Source organism: Lissotriton helveticus, chromosome 2_1, assembly GCF_964261635.1.
Source record: "Lissotriton helveticus chromosome 2_1, aLisHel1.1, whole genome shotgun sequence".
Classification (NCBI taxonomy): domain Eukaryota; kingdom Metazoa; phylum Chordata; class Amphibia; order Caudata; family Salamandridae; genus Lissotriton; species Lissotriton helveticus.
Genome location: NC_136059.1, coordinates 1,803,565,926 through 1,803,582,834, shown reverse-complemented (window position 1 = coordinate 1,803,582,834; position 16,909 = coordinate 1,803,565,926).

The following is a 16,909-nucleotide window of genomic DNA, read 5'->3' as shown; positions in this document are numbered from 1 at the left end:
ATGATAGATTAAACCCAGATCAGTTGACTGGGTTGAGTGTTTAATTTGCTCAAGCACTCCATCCATCATCCCCTTTGGTATCGCTAAAGCAAATAAAGCCAGCAAATAGAAAGCCCGAAAATGTGAGTTACAAACCACAAAGCCAATGGTAAGCAACAGGCGGAATACATTCCTAGGTCAACTTTCTGAATGTCCCCAAGTTGTCTTTAGCAAAGCAGACATAGGCTGTGACCTAAAAAGCTTCACAACCTGTAGGTAAGGTCAGAGAGGGGAGAGGATGTGGCTTTACAGCTAGAGCGGTTGACCTCGATGCTAGGGAACCAGGTATGAGTCTAGACAGGAACACTCAACATCCTGTGATTCTGGGCAAATCACTTAATCTCCACGGGGCTGAGTCACAGAACTACTTTAAGACAAAATCCTTAACTTCCTACTTTTGGTATTCACAGAAGTTAGATTTGATTTGATTTGATTTGATTTGTAAATTTATAGAGCGCAGCGATTGCCCATGGGCGTCTTGGCGCTAAGATAGATCCTTTCCAGCTCTATGGCAGTGCTGATGTTTATTCGGAAAAAAGCCATGTTTTTACTTCCTTTCTAAAGGTTTCTAGAGATGGACAGGTTTTTATATTCAAGGGTAGTTGGTTCCATGTACGTGCTGCATGTATCAGGAAGCTTCTCCCTCCCCAGTTAGCTCTTTTAAATCTGGGAACAGCGATTCATTTCATCTTTCCCGATCTCAGAGGTCTCATGGGTTCATACTGTTTCAAATGGTCCTTTAGGAATTTTGAGCCTTTTCCCTGCAGTGCCTTGTAGGTTAGACAGAGTGATTTAAATTTCACCCTTTTTTCAATTGGCAGCCAATGTAAATTTTTCAGTCTATGTCTGATTGGTTCAAACCTTGGTACATCTAGGACCAGTCTAGCCGCTGTATTTTGTAGGCGTTGTAGTTTGTCTATAATCTTTTTCCTGGCTCCGGCATATAGACCATTTCCATAATCCAGTCTTGCTAGTGCTAATGCTGTGACTACCGTTTTACGTGAGTCTTGTGGTATATATGGAAATAGTTTTTTTATCATTTTTAAGATGTACCAGAGTGAAGATGACAGTTTGTTTGCTTGAGCTTCAAATGATAAATTCATATCAATTATGAAGCCCAGATTCTTCACTTTTTCTGATGACCCAGGACATCTGCCCATGTCCTTAGGCCACCATACGGGGGACCAGATGTTTGTGTCACCCCCTATTATCATCACTTCGCTCTTGTCTCCATTGAGCTTCAGACAATTTCTTTCCATCCATCGGCTAACCTGTATCATACAGTGTTGGAATTTTCCTGCTATTTCATCTATGTCTTTGTTGATGGTCACTACAATCTGAGTGTCATCAGCGTATGATACTGGGGTAAACCCACAGTTTCTTATTATTTCTGCAAGTGGGGTGACATATAGGTTAAAAAGGGTAGGACTTAATGATGATCCCTGTGGAACTCCGCATGGTAGGGAAAAAGCTTTAGATTTTGATTCTCCTACTTCTACCGTGAAAGTTCTGTTGGCAAGATAGGATTCAATAAGAGTGCACGTTGAGTCATGTATTTCTGCAGTGTTTAATCGTTGTAAAAGAATTTCATGACTGACCGTGTCGAAGGCCGCCGATAAGTCAAGTAGTATCAAGGCGGCCTTCGCTCCGTTGTCCATCACTTTTCGGAGTTCTTCTACTGCTGTAATTAAAGCAGTTTCCGTTCTGTGTGCTTCGCGGAAACCAAACTGGGATTCATCTAGCCAGTTGCCATCAATCAGATAGCGGGATAGTTGTTTATTCAGGAGTTTTTCCAATATTTTGGCAATGAAAGGAATTCTGGCTATGGGTCTGTAACTGCTTTGTTCGTCTCTATCCAGGTTGGATTTTTTTAATAGTGGTCTAATAGAGATTTTTTTCCAATCATCCGGAAAGGTGTTAGTATTAATTATTTGACCAAATAATCCTAGCAATAGATTGCTCACTTGTTCTGAACAAATATGCATTATCTTGGGTGGACAAGGGTCTATTGGACTGCCTGAGTTAGTATTGAGCAATTCCTTTTGAATTTGGTCTTTTGTTGGAATAATTAATTGGAACATTGTAGGTTGGACTAGATGTTCTTCTAAATTTTTTGTTTGAACCATGACTTTATCTGTTTGACTAGTTTTATCTGATGTGTATTTTTTAAAGGAGTCATAGACTGACGAGACTTTATTTATAAAGAAGTTACCCAAGGTATTACAAAACTCCGGTGATATTTCTTCCATCATATTATTTTCTATTTTTGAGAGTTTTTTGACAGTGGAGAAAAGAGTTTTGCTAGAGTTTTTTGATTCATTTATTTTTTGGACAAAATATCTACTTTTCTCTGATGTTATTAATTTTTTATAGCTCGCAAGTATTGTTTTGTATTCTGATCTTTGCTGTACATCATAGTTGGCTCTCCATTTCTTTTCTGCTCGTCTACATTCTTGTTTCTTTTCCTTCAAAGCTTCTGAGAACCATGGCTGTGAGGGTATTTTTCTTTTGACAGTGATTTGTTTAACTGGAACGGTTAGTTGAACTGCTTTCTCCAACCATATATTAACTTGTTTGCAAGCTTTGTTACTGTCTTCGTCAATAGGGTACGATGAAATCAAGGTATCTATGAATTTTTGGGGCTGGATTTTAGACCATTCATAATATGTGTTTTTTTTGGCTTTGGCCGGTCTTCCCCTATCTTGCGTATTTTCTAGTTGAAAAGAGACCATCTTGTGGTCTGACCACGGAATCGAGAGCGTGTCAATTATATTTAACTTCTGACATGATGTAAAAATACCGTCCAGAGTGTGGCCGGCACAGTGCGTATCGGTGTATACTTTCTGTTCTAAATCAAAGTTTGCCATTTCATCCAAAAATGACTTTACCTTAGGGTCTGATGTTTTTTCTAGGTGTACATTAAAATCTCCTAGAATTGTATAATCACCGTGTGTCACACTGGATTCCAAAGAAGGACTTAATAGTTCAATTAGAGGTGTTTTAGCATTTGGTGGTCTATAGATTAAAATACCTTTAAATGTATAGTGATTGGTGATTTTTATTTGAAAAGCTAATGTTTCACAGTCTGAGCTGCTTCCTTTATCTGAGCTTTTAATCTGTAGTCCCTCCTTCGCTAAGATTGCTAGACCTCCTCCTCATTTTATTTTTCTGTCTGCTCTATAAATGGAAAAGCCTTCTGGAATTGCTAGGGTCAAATCTGTGTCCGATGCTTCATCTGCCCATGTTTCAGTTACGAACAGTAGGTCCAAATGTTGGCTTTCAATAAGTTCAGCTGTCTGAACATTATGCTTGACCATGGATCTAACATTTAAAAGACCAGCTTTCATATATGTTTTTCTACCCGGTTTGTTATAGTTTATGCTAAAATCTCTGATCTGTGAGAAAGCGAATGTTAATGAGCATGTTGGACAAGTCTTACCTTCCTTATGTAGATCAATTAAGTTACATCTAGCTTGAGATCTTAGTTCTAGAATATCCTGGCTGGCATAGACATATCTTCTGCTTTGTATACGGTTTTGGTCAGGGGGCATGGCCCTAGGCCCAGTCTCGGCGCGGACGAGCGCAGACGGGCTTGCCTTAGGCGCTCCCGCTGCGCTCGTCCGCTGCGCTTCCTGGCAATGCACATATTTTATAGGCGTGGGGTGGTTCCAGCAGGGGGGTGTGGCCTCCTAATAGTGGGCGTAGCCTAATTTGGCAGTGATGGCGGCAATGTTTGTTTCCCACCCGTAACAGCGCTAATATCCGCTGTGCGGGTCTCTTTAAGCACAATGACTCTTGTGCTCTGGTGCTCAGGGGGAGAACGTGCAGTTTTAAAAACAAGTGAGTAAATATACAATTTTTAAAATAATGGCAGCTTTCCTCCCGGCTTCCGCCTCAGGAGATGGTGGGATTTCTATCTGAAGGAAAAAACGCTTGTTTTCAGCGCTTTTAAGTCGTAGGCTGGGGGCGTGGCCTCCTAATAGTGGGCGTAGCCTAATTTGGCAGTGATGGCGGCAATGTTTGTTTCCCACCCGTAACAGCGCTAATATCCGCTGTGCGGGTCTCTTTAAGCACAATGACTCTTGTGCTCTGGTGCTCAGGGGGAGAACGTGCAGTTTTAAAAACAAGTGAGTAAATATGCAATTTTTAAAATAATGGCAGCTTTCCTCCCGGCTTCCGCCTCAGGAGATGGTGGGATTTCTATCTGAAGGAAAAAACGCTTGTTTTCAGCGCTTTTAAGTCGTAGGCTGGGGGCGTGGCCTCCTAATAGTGGGCGTAGCCTAATTTGGCAGCGATGGCGGCAATGTTTGTTTCCCATCCGTAACAGCGCTAATATCCGCTGTGCGGGTCTCTTTAAGCACAATGACTCTTGTGCTCTGGTGCTCAGGGGGAGAACGTGCAGTTTTAAAAACAAGTGAGTAAATATACAATTTTTAAAATAATGGCAGCTTTCCTCCCGGCTTCCGCCTCAGGAGATGGTGGGATTTCTATCTGAAGGAAAAAACGCTTGTTTTCAGCGCTTTTAAGTCGTAGGCTGGGGGCGTGGCCTCCTAATAGTGGGCGTAGCCTAATTTGGCAGTGATGGCGGCAATGTTTGTTTCCCACCCGTAACAGCGCTAATATCCGCTGTGCGGGTCTCTTTAAGCACAATGACTCTTGTGCTCTGGTGCTCAGGGGGAGAACGTGCAGTTTTAAAAACAAGTGAGTAAATATACAAGTTTTAAAATAATGGCAGCTTTCCTCCCGGCTTCCGCCTCAGGAGATGGTGGGATTTCTATCTGAAGGAAAAAACGCTTGTTTTCAGCGCTTTTAAGTCGTAGGCTGGGGGCGTGGCCTCCTAATAGTGGGCGTAGCCTAATTTGGCAGTGATGGCGGCAATGTTTGTTTCCCACCCGTAACAGCGCTAATATCCGCTGTGCGGGTCTCTTTAAGCACAATGACTCTTGTGCTCTGGTGCTCAGGGGGAGAACGTGCAGTTTTAAAAACAAGTGAGTAAATATACAATTTTTAAAATAATGGCAGCTTTCCTCCCGGCTTCCGCCTCAGGAGATGGTGGGATTTCTATCTGAAGGAAAAACGCTTGTTTTCAGCGCTTTTAAGTCGTAGGCTGGGGGCGTGGCCTCCTAATAGTGGGCGTAGCCTAATTTGGCAGTGATGGCGGCAATGTTTGTTTCCCACCCGTAACAGCGCTAATATCCGCTGTGCGGGTCTCTTTAAGCACAATGACTCTTGTGCTCTGGTGCTCAGGGGGAGAACGTGCAGTTTTAAAAACAAGTGAGTAAATATACAATTTTTAAAATAATGGCAGCTTTCCTCCCGGCTTCCGCCTCAGGAGATGGTGGGATTTCTATCTGGGATTTTGTCTTAAGTTTGTCTTAAGAGAAACTTAAGACAGACTTAAGAAAGACTTAAGACAGACTTAAGACAAATTTAAGACAGACTTAAGACAGACTAAAAACAATCTTAAGACAAAATCCTAACTTAAGTCTTCGATGGAACAGTTGCATGAACGTTTTGAGCATATGGCATCTCTGCGTGAGTGTTTCTGTGCTCCGGTAGCCGTGTTTACAGACCAGAGAAGGAACTGTTACTTGTAAATGATCTGCTCGATGACACTGAGTTAGTAATGCTCCGCCTAAATATAGCAGGCCAGAGCTTGCCTGCTGACGAACGGGCTAACATACAGCCCCAGTCAGTGGAAGTCTGTTAATCGCTGGGCACACTTAATGAGTTCTCTCTGCTGTTTCAGGCTTATCAGACTTGGTGATGAGTTTGCTGCGTGCACAAGTTGTTGCTTTTATATATAGCACTAGCTTACCCGTCACGCGTTGCTGTGATCTCAGAAGAAAGGAAATCTAAGGAAACTTGTTATGATAACATTCAATTTACATTGTGTCATTTTTATTGATACTTATTCATTTTAATATGGAACGCTTTTCAAAGTGTTGTTTTAATTCTGTTTTTTTATTCGATTGCTTGTGGATACACAATATTTTTTGTTTTTCCGTCTGGTGCGTAGACGAATAAATCAGAAGCTTTTTCGACGTGTGAGCTGGCCACATACAGTTGTCCATGTGAGAAGCACGGATTCTCCAAATCTAGTCCACACACTTGCAGCGACTGTCCTTGTGCTTTGTTGATGGTCAGTGCAAAAGCTAGTCGCACCGGAAAGTGTAAACGTTCAGTATTGGAAAGATTATGAGGGCCCAGTGTGGGCCGAGGGGCCGATATTTAACAAATTTTTCTTTTTTTTTTTTGCCAGAAACCTTCGCGGGAGTGTACTCAACAACTTCCCAAAGTTTCATGCCGATCGGATGAATGATGTAGTAATGCATAAAGGACAAACAGACATACTTTGGTTTTTATATATATAGATTTAAAAGCGAGTGCTAAATTTTTTTTCTTGCGTGCTCAGCATGAAAGCTAGACTACCGCAGTTTCAAGCAGGTGCATGAATGGCGTTAAATGCATGCACAATGCCACAATATAAAACAAGCATTGGCCCGGGCGTAAAAGTAATGCCGCTCGGCCACAAAATAAAATAATTTTAAAAAACGCGAGTGGTGACGCGAGTTGGGCCACGCGCGCGCGCGACTGGAAAAAGTGTTGTGCACGTCGTGCGCGCTTGTACGCGTTCTAGCAAGCTGGTGGCCGGCAAGGTAGCGTTTTTTGAAGCAGCTACTAAATGTCTTGCATGCACTGATTCTAGCGAGACCTTAAAAGGAAGGTTTGGACCAGGTCGAAATGGCACTTTAACCTGCACACACAGGCTATGCAATGGAAGGCCCTAAACATCTTTAAAGGGTTACTTAAGTGAGCCGCACAATCAGTGCCTTAGGCCCAATGGCAGTATTTAATTTTCAGGCCCCTTGCACATGTATTACCATTTCACTAGGGACTCATAAGTACACTAAATATGAAAATTGGGGGTAAGCCGAAACAACCATGTTTAGAGGCGAGAGCACACTGGTTAGAAGGGGTAAAGTGTGCAGAGACCTAATGATAAAGAAAATGAGATCAGGAAAAATGGAGTAGGAAGTCACAAAATTTGGAGGAAAACCACCCTAAGCCTGATGGGTCTAACAAGTGTCCCCCTCAGCTAAAAGTAGAGAGAACTACCCAATCCCTTGGGAGTTCTCCTCGCTAAGGGGAAGAACCTGGAAAGACCATCAACATTGGAATGGTCTGAGCCAAGATAATGTCCAATCGCAAAGTAAATTTCCTCTAGGGAGAGGGACCACCTCAACAGTTTTGGATTTTTACCCCTTCTGTGCTTGAAGCACTTGAGGTGTCTGTGGTCTGTGGTCTGTCTGAACATGAAGTGAGGCCCAAACAGGTATAGTCTCAGCTTCTTCAGTGCCCAGACCACAACAAAGGCCTCCCTTTAAATCACACTTTCCCCTTTATTCAAGTGAACGTGATCCCCTGCTAAGTAAGGCTGCTGGTTGGTCTAGGCCCTCCTCATTTTACTGTGCTTAGACAGCTCCTATACCATGCTCTATAGTGTCTGGCTGCTCTATAAACTCCTCAGATAATTCATCATCATCATCATCAAAGCTTTATTCGAGAGTTATACTCATAAAAGCACAAACATACATTTAAAATACATCATTTAAAAGATTATATCCTAATTATACAAAATTTTAAAACAATTGTGCAGACATATACAATGAAAAACTTTGTTGCATGATTTACACAGAAACCACAGACAATACCCCAATCAATTTGCTTTAGTAAGGATTGCCCTCCGGCTGATGGACCATGCCCACCCCAAGTACTTTGCTGTTGCTAAGACAGCAGGCATATCGGTGGAGGTACAGAGTATTCGTAGTGCCTCAACACCCCTAGATGTCCCTAAGTTTCTACAGACAGGGGCTAGCCAGACTTTTTCTCGGGGAGGTGTAAGCTTTGCACAAAAATAGAAAGTGGCCTATACTTTCGTCTGCTGCACCACAGGCTGGGCAGCAAGAGGTGGTGGAGCTCCTCCACCTACCAGTCAATGATCTCAGAGGAAGGGCACCTGATCTTAACTGGAAGAAAAGCTTCCTGTCCCCTGGGTTAGTGATGCTGTCCCAATATGGTTCCAAGGCAGGATACAGTTTGAACTAAAAAAAACGCCCCGTCATGGAGTCAGATCTCGTTTTGTTCCAGAGTCTTCCAGCTACCCAATCCCAGTATAGGCCTTTAATCGTATTTTTGCTTGGGAAGGGTTCCCCAGATGGATTGTCCCATAAATTTGAGAGGCCAAGATCACCTAGGGCAGTCCTGAGATTTTTTAGCCAAACTATCTTGTGGAAAGTATCAGCTTTAATTGTGGCCAAGAACCCCTCTGCATAATGCCGGATCTCCGGGGTAGTCCAAAGGCGTCTCCAGTAGAGAATCGGGCGCAACCTCGCTTGGTCGCTAACTGATCTTCTCCCTAGATCAAGACCAAGTAGGATTAATGGTGTACTCTGCGGGAGTCCTGTGATTCCCCTAAAAAACCTATTCTCAGATATCTGCAAAGGGAGGAGCTTCCCAAATCCCCACAGCTTTGCCCCATAGAGGGCAGACCCAAGAGCCTTGGCGTCATATACAGCCAAGACAGGTTTTATTGGCTTGGACTTCGACTTTTTATGTTCCACCCGAAGTGCCCCTGAGATCTGTTGGTGCCTCAAAACCGCCCTTTCTATGTGCTGGGACCATCTCGAGTCGTTTGCTATCTGTATCCCAAGGTAGGTAAATACAGTAACCACCTCAAGCTGAAAGTTGTTCAGGAATATTTTTTGTCGGGGTCTACGTTTTGATGTAAAGGCCATCAGCTTGGTCTTACCCACGTTGACTTCCAGGCCATGCTCCCTGCAGAAAAGATCGAAAATATTCAGAGCTCGCTGCAGGCCAGCCGGAGTTTTGGATAGAATTAGCGTATCGTCGGCGAACATCAGGATCGGAACCCTGAGGCCCGCCAACAAAGGCGCATCTACACTGGCGTCCAGCATCCGAGCCACTATCCCATTAATAAATAAGGAAAAAAGCAGGGGAGCCATTGCGCACCCCTGTCGCACTCCACGCTCAACCGGGAAGTCAGCAGAGGATTCGCCATTCATGCCCCATTGGACTTTGGCGAAGTTACATTCATGCAACCTCATTATCAGGGTAAGTAGCTCTGCCGTAAGACCTATTTCGCTCAAAACTGCCCAGAGCTTTCTCCTTGGGACCAGGTCGAAGGCAGCCCGCAGGTCAACAAAAGCATCATACACGCTGCCTTCGCCAAGCGCCACCGTCCCCCACTGCAGCAGAACAAAGCGAAACACCTGGTCGACTGTACTTGTAGCCCGCCGAAAACCAGCCTGATAAGGGGACAGGGCATTGTTCTCGTCATCACCAATCCATTAGTTTATTTACCACCATCCCCCCTACCACTTTTTGGACAGTGGCGATCAAGCTTATCGGCCTGTAATTAACCGGGAGAGACCGATCCCCTTTTTTATATATAGCTATGATGGTCGCTCCCCTCCATAGTTTGGGGACAGCCGTTCCCTTCGCAATAGCATTTCCCAGAAGGAATACATATCTGGCCCACCTCACCTTGTCGTTTATAAAAACGTCAGAGGGTACACCATCTGTATCCGGGGCCCTTCCCCCGGGGGCAGTGCATATTGCGACTTCGGTTTCTTTGAGGGTAAATAAATTCCCAATAGGGAATACAGCTGAAATTGCTTCCACATTCTTAAACTCTGCAGTCTCAGCATATTGGGGTTTGAAATAATCCACCCAGGAACACTCGGCGACGTTATTGTCGGGTTTGTCTGGAGTTCCACCTCTACCCCACTTAACAATATTGCAGAATAACCTGGAGTCCTTAGCCCCCGATGCCTCCTTTAATTCGGCCCAATGCTTTTCGTCCCATGTTTTTTTTGCTAGGGATATGTTAGCCTTGTAGTGCTTCCTAGCGCCACTAATTGCTGCCCTGTCCCTGTTCCTAATTGCTCTGCCCAAACTTAACCTGGCTTCCATGCACTGTTGATTAAACCACCTAGCTGGTTTGGGTAGTTGTTTACTATTTGTCTTACGGGGCCTCAAGAAGTGCGGTTTTAAAAGGGAAAAGAGCTTGTCATGTATGTCAGTTATTTCCCTAGACCCTGGGATTACTGGGTTTGCATCCTCCATAGCGGTGATTGCAATGTCCACCTTAGAACTTATAAATGCCATAGATTCTGCATTAGCCAATACACTCGGCCAGTTAAGTCTGCGCATGTTGTTGGCCATAGTAGGCAGCGGACCATCAATCGATTGAGGATTCCCTGGTGTGGCCAACCACCAATTATGGGTCACACAGAGAGGATTGTGGTCACTCTCCAATCTGCCCTTAATTTCCATGTCGCATACCAACTGCCACAAGTTTAGGCTACAAAGGACATAGTCTATCCTGCTTTGGTTACGACCATTGTCGAATGTACAGGCACCTTCCCTATCGCTCTTCGTTCTCCCATTTAGGGCTCTTAGGCCTTGCTCCAGGCAAATGGCATTCAGTTGTAATATGTCTTTCGTCCACCGCCTGACCGGGGCCAGATTTAAAATTGGAACGCCCCATTGCATGTCTTCCTCTTGCCCCAAGGGATCATCGGAGCTATCCAATGGTTCAAAAGTCCTGTTTAGGTCGCCAGCTTCTACAACTTTATTCCCCAAGGACTGCATTTCCAGAGAAGTGGACAAAGCCTCTATAATAGGTGAATTCCCTATGATACTGCCCCTGGCATAGATGTTATAGATATCTATCCCTCCCCAGTGTTCTGATGCCATTCTTATCATTTCGATGTCCTTGCAACCCAAATCCACCACTTTGATTGTTGCTTGTAGGCATTGCCGTATCCAAATTGTAAGGCCTCCCATCGGTCGGCCCCTGCCGCCTCTAGTAGCTGGGATTGCAAAGTTTAGATAGCCAGGAAGAAATATAGGATCGCAGGCCCATGTCTCTTGGAATAGACATACATCAAAGCCATTGATGAAGTCTATCCAGTTTTGGGATGTCAGCGTGCTACTCAACCCCGCAATGTTCCATGAAACCATCTTCCCTGAACAGGGACCATCTATAAGAACTGCTTCTGCAGAGGGCACTCCAGAGTGGCTTCCTAGGATTCCTTCGTGCCCCTCCCTATCTCGATTTTTACCCTCATTGTTATGCACAACCTCCCAAATACCAACAGTGTTAGTTGTAATTAGATCATCATTTTCAGATACCCCAGGAATTGGAATAAACTCCCCACACATTGCCTCCAGATTCACAGTTTCCCAACTAGTACTAATTTCATTTGGTTCCACATTTTCGGTTGTCAAAAGACTTGATTCAGACTCCCCACACATATCCCAAAGATTCATATTTTCCCAGTTGTTCGTGGTATAATCGGAATTAAATTCATCATAACCCGAACCCTGGAGATTTTTTCCCTTTGGTCAATGAACCCACCCCGTATCTGCCATCACTTCAAAACGATTATACGTTGGTACATTACAATGGTTTCCCCGTTGGAAGGGTGCAGCGAAAGGAACAAATCCTGGAGAGGGGAGAGTATTGTAACAACCTACTTCAGGGACTATACCAAATTGAATGCCTGTTGGTCTTGGATAGAAAAATGTAGGTCAACAACACCAATTCCAGCACTACTTGTGCCCCAATTTTGCCTCGTGATCAAGCGTACCACCCTGGGATCCTGGAAATTGACAACTATACAGTCCCCCTCTAAGCGCTTGGGAGTACAACCTATCCAGTCTGTCCTTCTTACTCCAATGATCAACCCGTCCATTTCCCTCGGCAATGGTCTATTGATCCTTAGCCAGTGCATTGCCTTGTTTTTCAGCATCTGGAAGGATTCTCTTTGCCCATCCTGCAAAGGTGGTACATTGGTGAGGATAGCAACGAAAGGATAGGAATCTGGAGGAAGATTCATAGATGGTGTCCTACGAGGCGCCCTCATAGGAAGTGTATCAGGCAAACTAAGGGCAGGAACAACAGGGCGGGATGTTGAAATGCTTAGCGGGGCTTGGGAATTATTCAATACAGGATTACCAGTTTTGGAACTATCTTTGGTACCCGTGGCTACAGTACCTGGGCGCTTTTTGGGTTGAGAAGTATTGCTACTTAGGTGGTCCGGTAGATGTACGTTAGTCTTAGGGATTTGTCCCGTCGACCGGGGCCTATTTGTAATAGTGGCTACAGGGGGAAGAGGCTCAGCGGCAGATGCCCTGTTTGCCAGCCCACTTGATTTTGGAAGATTATTACTATCCCCCGTCCTAGGGTGGGACTTGATTAGGGATTTGGTGGAAAAGAAATTATCTAGGGTAGCCTGCTCGAAGTGGTCTAATCGATCGGCTAGTCTTTTGACTTGTTCTTCGATGGGAGTCAGGAGAGACCTCATCAGCCTCTCCAACTGGAGGAGCAGGGGTAGAGCAGGAGGTGGAGTCTCGGCCGATCCCATCACTGAAGGGTCACTAGGGTTGGATGCAGAGCTAGCCGGGGTGACTCCGTCCTTAACAATCTCGACCCCATCGGAGCCAACCCCATTAGGCTCGCAAGGAGTACACAAGCCTATTCCAATTTTCCTTATTTTTTTGGGATGTTTAGGAAGATAGCACTTCTTCGGGCCAATGCATCTTTTTCTTTTGGTGCACGGTTTGTTGATAACCACGTGGAGTGGCACACTCGATTGGGCAGTATTTGCCTCGCTAGTAGGTAAATCAGTTAATATAATAGGCGAGGTAGGAACCAGGATGGTCCTATCATCACCCGCAGAGAAGTTAGTCGTTGGGCCAGGTGACTGGGAAAAAGCATAGGGCGTTTCTAGTACCCCTGGCAGGATTAGAGATGATAAGGGAGGAACCAATGCCTTGAGTATGGGTGCTGTACATAGACATGTACATAAGCTTGGTGAGCAAAATAACGATGGACTAAACCCAGATCTGTGACTGGGGGTGAATGTTTTGCCATTGTGCAACATTCCGTCCATCATCTTGTGTAGGCAGTTCGGTCTGCACTGTTCCCATGAGGCACAGGGTCAAGACTGATTTGCATATGGCCATGTTTGAACGGAGGTGGCTTGGTGAGCAAAATAACGATGAACTAAACCCAGATCTGTGACTGGGGGTGAATGCTTTGCCATTGTGCAACATTCCGTCTATCATCTTGTATGTTTTGCTGTACATAGACTTCCTGGCAGGCCTCTGTCCAGATGAACCTGTCTGGGCTGCTACTTTGAAGTTAGCTATGTTAAAAGGGCAACAATGGTGCCATATCCCTTAGCAAACCTCCTATAGTATCCTGTGAGGAAGGCCCTCACCTCTATCTGTGTTTTAGGGGGTTGCCAGGCTAGGATAGTCTCAATCTCGGCTTAGAGAGACTGTATCTTGCCCATGCCAATCATGCGTTCCAGATAAGCCATATAACCCAGCCCTATCTGGCATTTACTGGCCTGCAGGGCATGAAGCACCTCCTGAAGGTGGTACAGGTGCTTCTCCTATCTGGAGCTGTAGGCAGCTATGTCGTCTAGGTCGGCAGCGCAAATGCCTCCTTCCGAGCCAATGCCCTATTGCCAAACCTCTGAATGGTGACAGGGGCATTCGGCAAACCAAAGGGCTCTTAATTGGAAGTGGCCCTCTGGGGTTGAAGAATGCAGACCTCTCTTTTGACTCCCTAGTCATGGAGATTTGCCAATACCCCATTACTAAATCAAAACTACAGAGAAATTTAGCAGTGCCAAGCCTGCCTCTGAGTTCACCAGCTCGGGAGATTAGATGTGCATGAGTCTTCATGAGGGAATTGGGACTCCTATACTCCAAATAGAACCTAAGTTCTAGAATGGTGCCTGGTGGGGAATCCCTGGGTATAAGCACCACTGGGCTGGACCAGGGACTGTTGGAGTGCTCAGTTACCCCCAAGGCTAAAATCTTGGAGATCTCCTACTTGACACTGGAACTCACCTTGTCTGAAAACCTAATCTTATAAATAATAGGTGGACTGTCTCCAGTGTTTATGTCATGTACTCATGGATGTGTGAGTCCAGGGGTGAGGGAGAACAGAGAGGTGAACCGCCCCAGTATCTGGCACTAGGCACTCTGATTTTCTGTGGTCCGAGTAGGGTAGAAGGTGGCACCCTCCACTGGCTCATCGTGTTCCTGGCAAGACAGAAAGTCAGGGAGAAGCTTGCTCTTTTCTTCTGATGTCTCATCTGTCAACAGGAGCATGCTCATTTCAGACCTTTCAAAGTGTGGTTTGAGGCGGTTTATGTGAAGCACCCTTAAGTGGTCTCTAGGGGTCTTAAGATCCACCCCAAGTAGGTGGACTCCCCTTCTGCTCCTTCACCTCATATGGGCCTGTCCATCAATCTTAGAGAGCTCTGGGCTCTACTGTCTCCATAAACAACAACTTCTGACCAGGTAGAAACTCTACCAGAGTGGTATTTTGGTCATACCAGAATTTCATAACTTCCTGACTGGCCGCAAGAATACTTTTTTTCCTTTTTCCAGAAGTAGTGCATCTGGTTGCGGAGGGCCAGCATGTAGTTGATCACACCCTGTGGGGGCTTTCTGGGAGCTTGCCCCCACCCCCTCTCACAAGACTAACAGGTCCCCTAACAGGATGGCTAAGAGGAGTTTAAACAGACTAAACCCAACCCCCTTCTGTGACACCTCCCTGTAGGCAAAGAGGAGACATGGCAGTAGGATGTCCCACTTACCCCTTATGGGCTCATGTAGCTCCATTATCATGCCCTTCAGGGTCTTCTTGTTGAATCTTTCTTCAAGACCATTGGTTTGGGAGTGATAGGGTGTGGAGAACTTACAAATTACTCCACACTCATCTCACATGTGCTACATGTATGCTGACAAAGTTAGTGCCTCTGTCAGACACTACCTCCTTGAGGAACCCCACACAGGTAAAAATCCCCATCAGATATGTAGCTACTGCAGGTGCAGTCACCGACCTCAGAGCGATTGGCATGGTCTACCAAGACCAGGAAAACCCTGTTGCCTAAAGCTGTCTTGTGGTCCAATGGTTCAAACATGTCAATGCCTGCCCTCTCAAAGAGAGCACCAACAACAGGAAATGGGGTCAGGGGAGTCTTGAGCTTTTTCTGTGACTTTGCACTGGCCTGGCAGATGGGAAAAGACCTACAGGATGCATCTGAGATTGTCTTCATCGTGGCTCAAAAGAAGTGGGCAGCAAACCTGGCAAAGGTCTTTAACACTGCGACCCTCAGCACATGGGCTGCCCCAGAGGCAGGAGTCTTAGGCTCACTTTATAGAAGGTCATTCTCCCAGTAGATCAGGTGATCTGCAGAAGTGCCACTTGCTGGCTCGACCTCAGCTTGCTGCCTCAAGCCCTCTAAAGTGGAGCACTCTTTTTGTGCTTTGCAGAATTCCTTCATGGTGGGCTCACCTTCAACTTGTCAGTCAGCAAGTTCAGGCAGGTCACCCAGTGTGGCAATGTATTCCCCGGTTGGATTGGTGGCATCTTCCTCAGGCACCCCATCAACTTCAATTATGGGAACTTCAGGGGCTGGATTCCCATGCCCCTTGCCCCTCACCTTCTAGACAGCTGTTTGGTCCATTGTTATAGACTTCAGATGCCCTTGACTCTTGTTATGGGCAGAGATGGACCTTGTGGTTATACAGACCCATTCAGGCAATCCCAACATCTCCAAGTGACCTGAGCTCTACCTCCCTCCCAGTAGCTGCTCCTGGAGGGAGTGCTGCGGGGTGGTGGGGCTGGTGGGAGAGGGGCAAGGTGGGGGTAGTAAACTCCGGCATATGGCCGATCGCAGTTAGGTAAATAAATAAATAAAACAAATTAAACTGCAATGCCAAATGTGTTGGAGCGCACGCAATTTTATCTAAAGTTTACCAGCTCAAACTCCTCACTTGTAGAAGTGGATTCAGGAACAACAGAGAGAACATTTTGAAAAATCAAAAAGACAATCATGTAGAATTTAACTTGAATAGGATTTATATTATTTATGTGGTGTGGTACTGTAACACAAAATTACTGTATGGCACTGCACAAGCATAAGCCCAGTCCTCACCATTGAACACGGATGTAGGAAATTAAGTTACTGGTTGAGCGGGGGTGAAACCCTTCTCAAGCAGCAACAACAATTCTTCTCAGGGTGAAGCCAAATGGAAACACTAAACTAACCTGTTCTCAACCCTTAGGTAGATTGCACAGAGCAGTCAGGCTTAACTCCGGTTGACGAGAGATGCGAGGGCCTGTACTGAAGATACCTCACACAAAGCGGGTGAGGCAGCGAGGCAAGTTTTTGCAACGGGTGCAATCCACGCAGTGGCGAGAATGGGTCAGTTCTTCTCAAGGTTGCAGTTACAAAGCAGAGGAGATGTATCATTTCCGCTGTTTCTACAGAGACTGGCAAAGCACCTTAAGCCCCACTTCTAAGTACCCAGGACTAGAGTGTCACCAATTGGTAGGGTAGACTCACAGATGGCTGAGTCCAGGTGCAGATGCACATTTGATGGAAGCCTGTTATGTCCCAGAGGTTTCAGATCAGCAGGCCAGCCAACCAGGACTTGGAGTCTCTCTGGGTTCTTGGTTCAAGAGATGCAGGTCTAGTCCTTCTCACCCAGACAAGAGAGTTGCAGGCAGCAGGTCAGTACAGCAACAAAGGATTCCAGCAGAGTGCAGTCCTGTGGAGTGGCAGTCTTTCAGCCGCACAGCAGTCCTTCTTCATGGCCGAGTATTCACAGGTCCAGATGTGTACTGGTTTGATGGTGTCTGTGGTCCAGTATTGATATCAAGTACTGCTTTGAAGTGGGGGAGAAGCTGGTAGAGGTTTCCCTTTGAAGCCCACAGGTATCCTGCCTCTCCTGTCCTGGCTCCAGACTAACT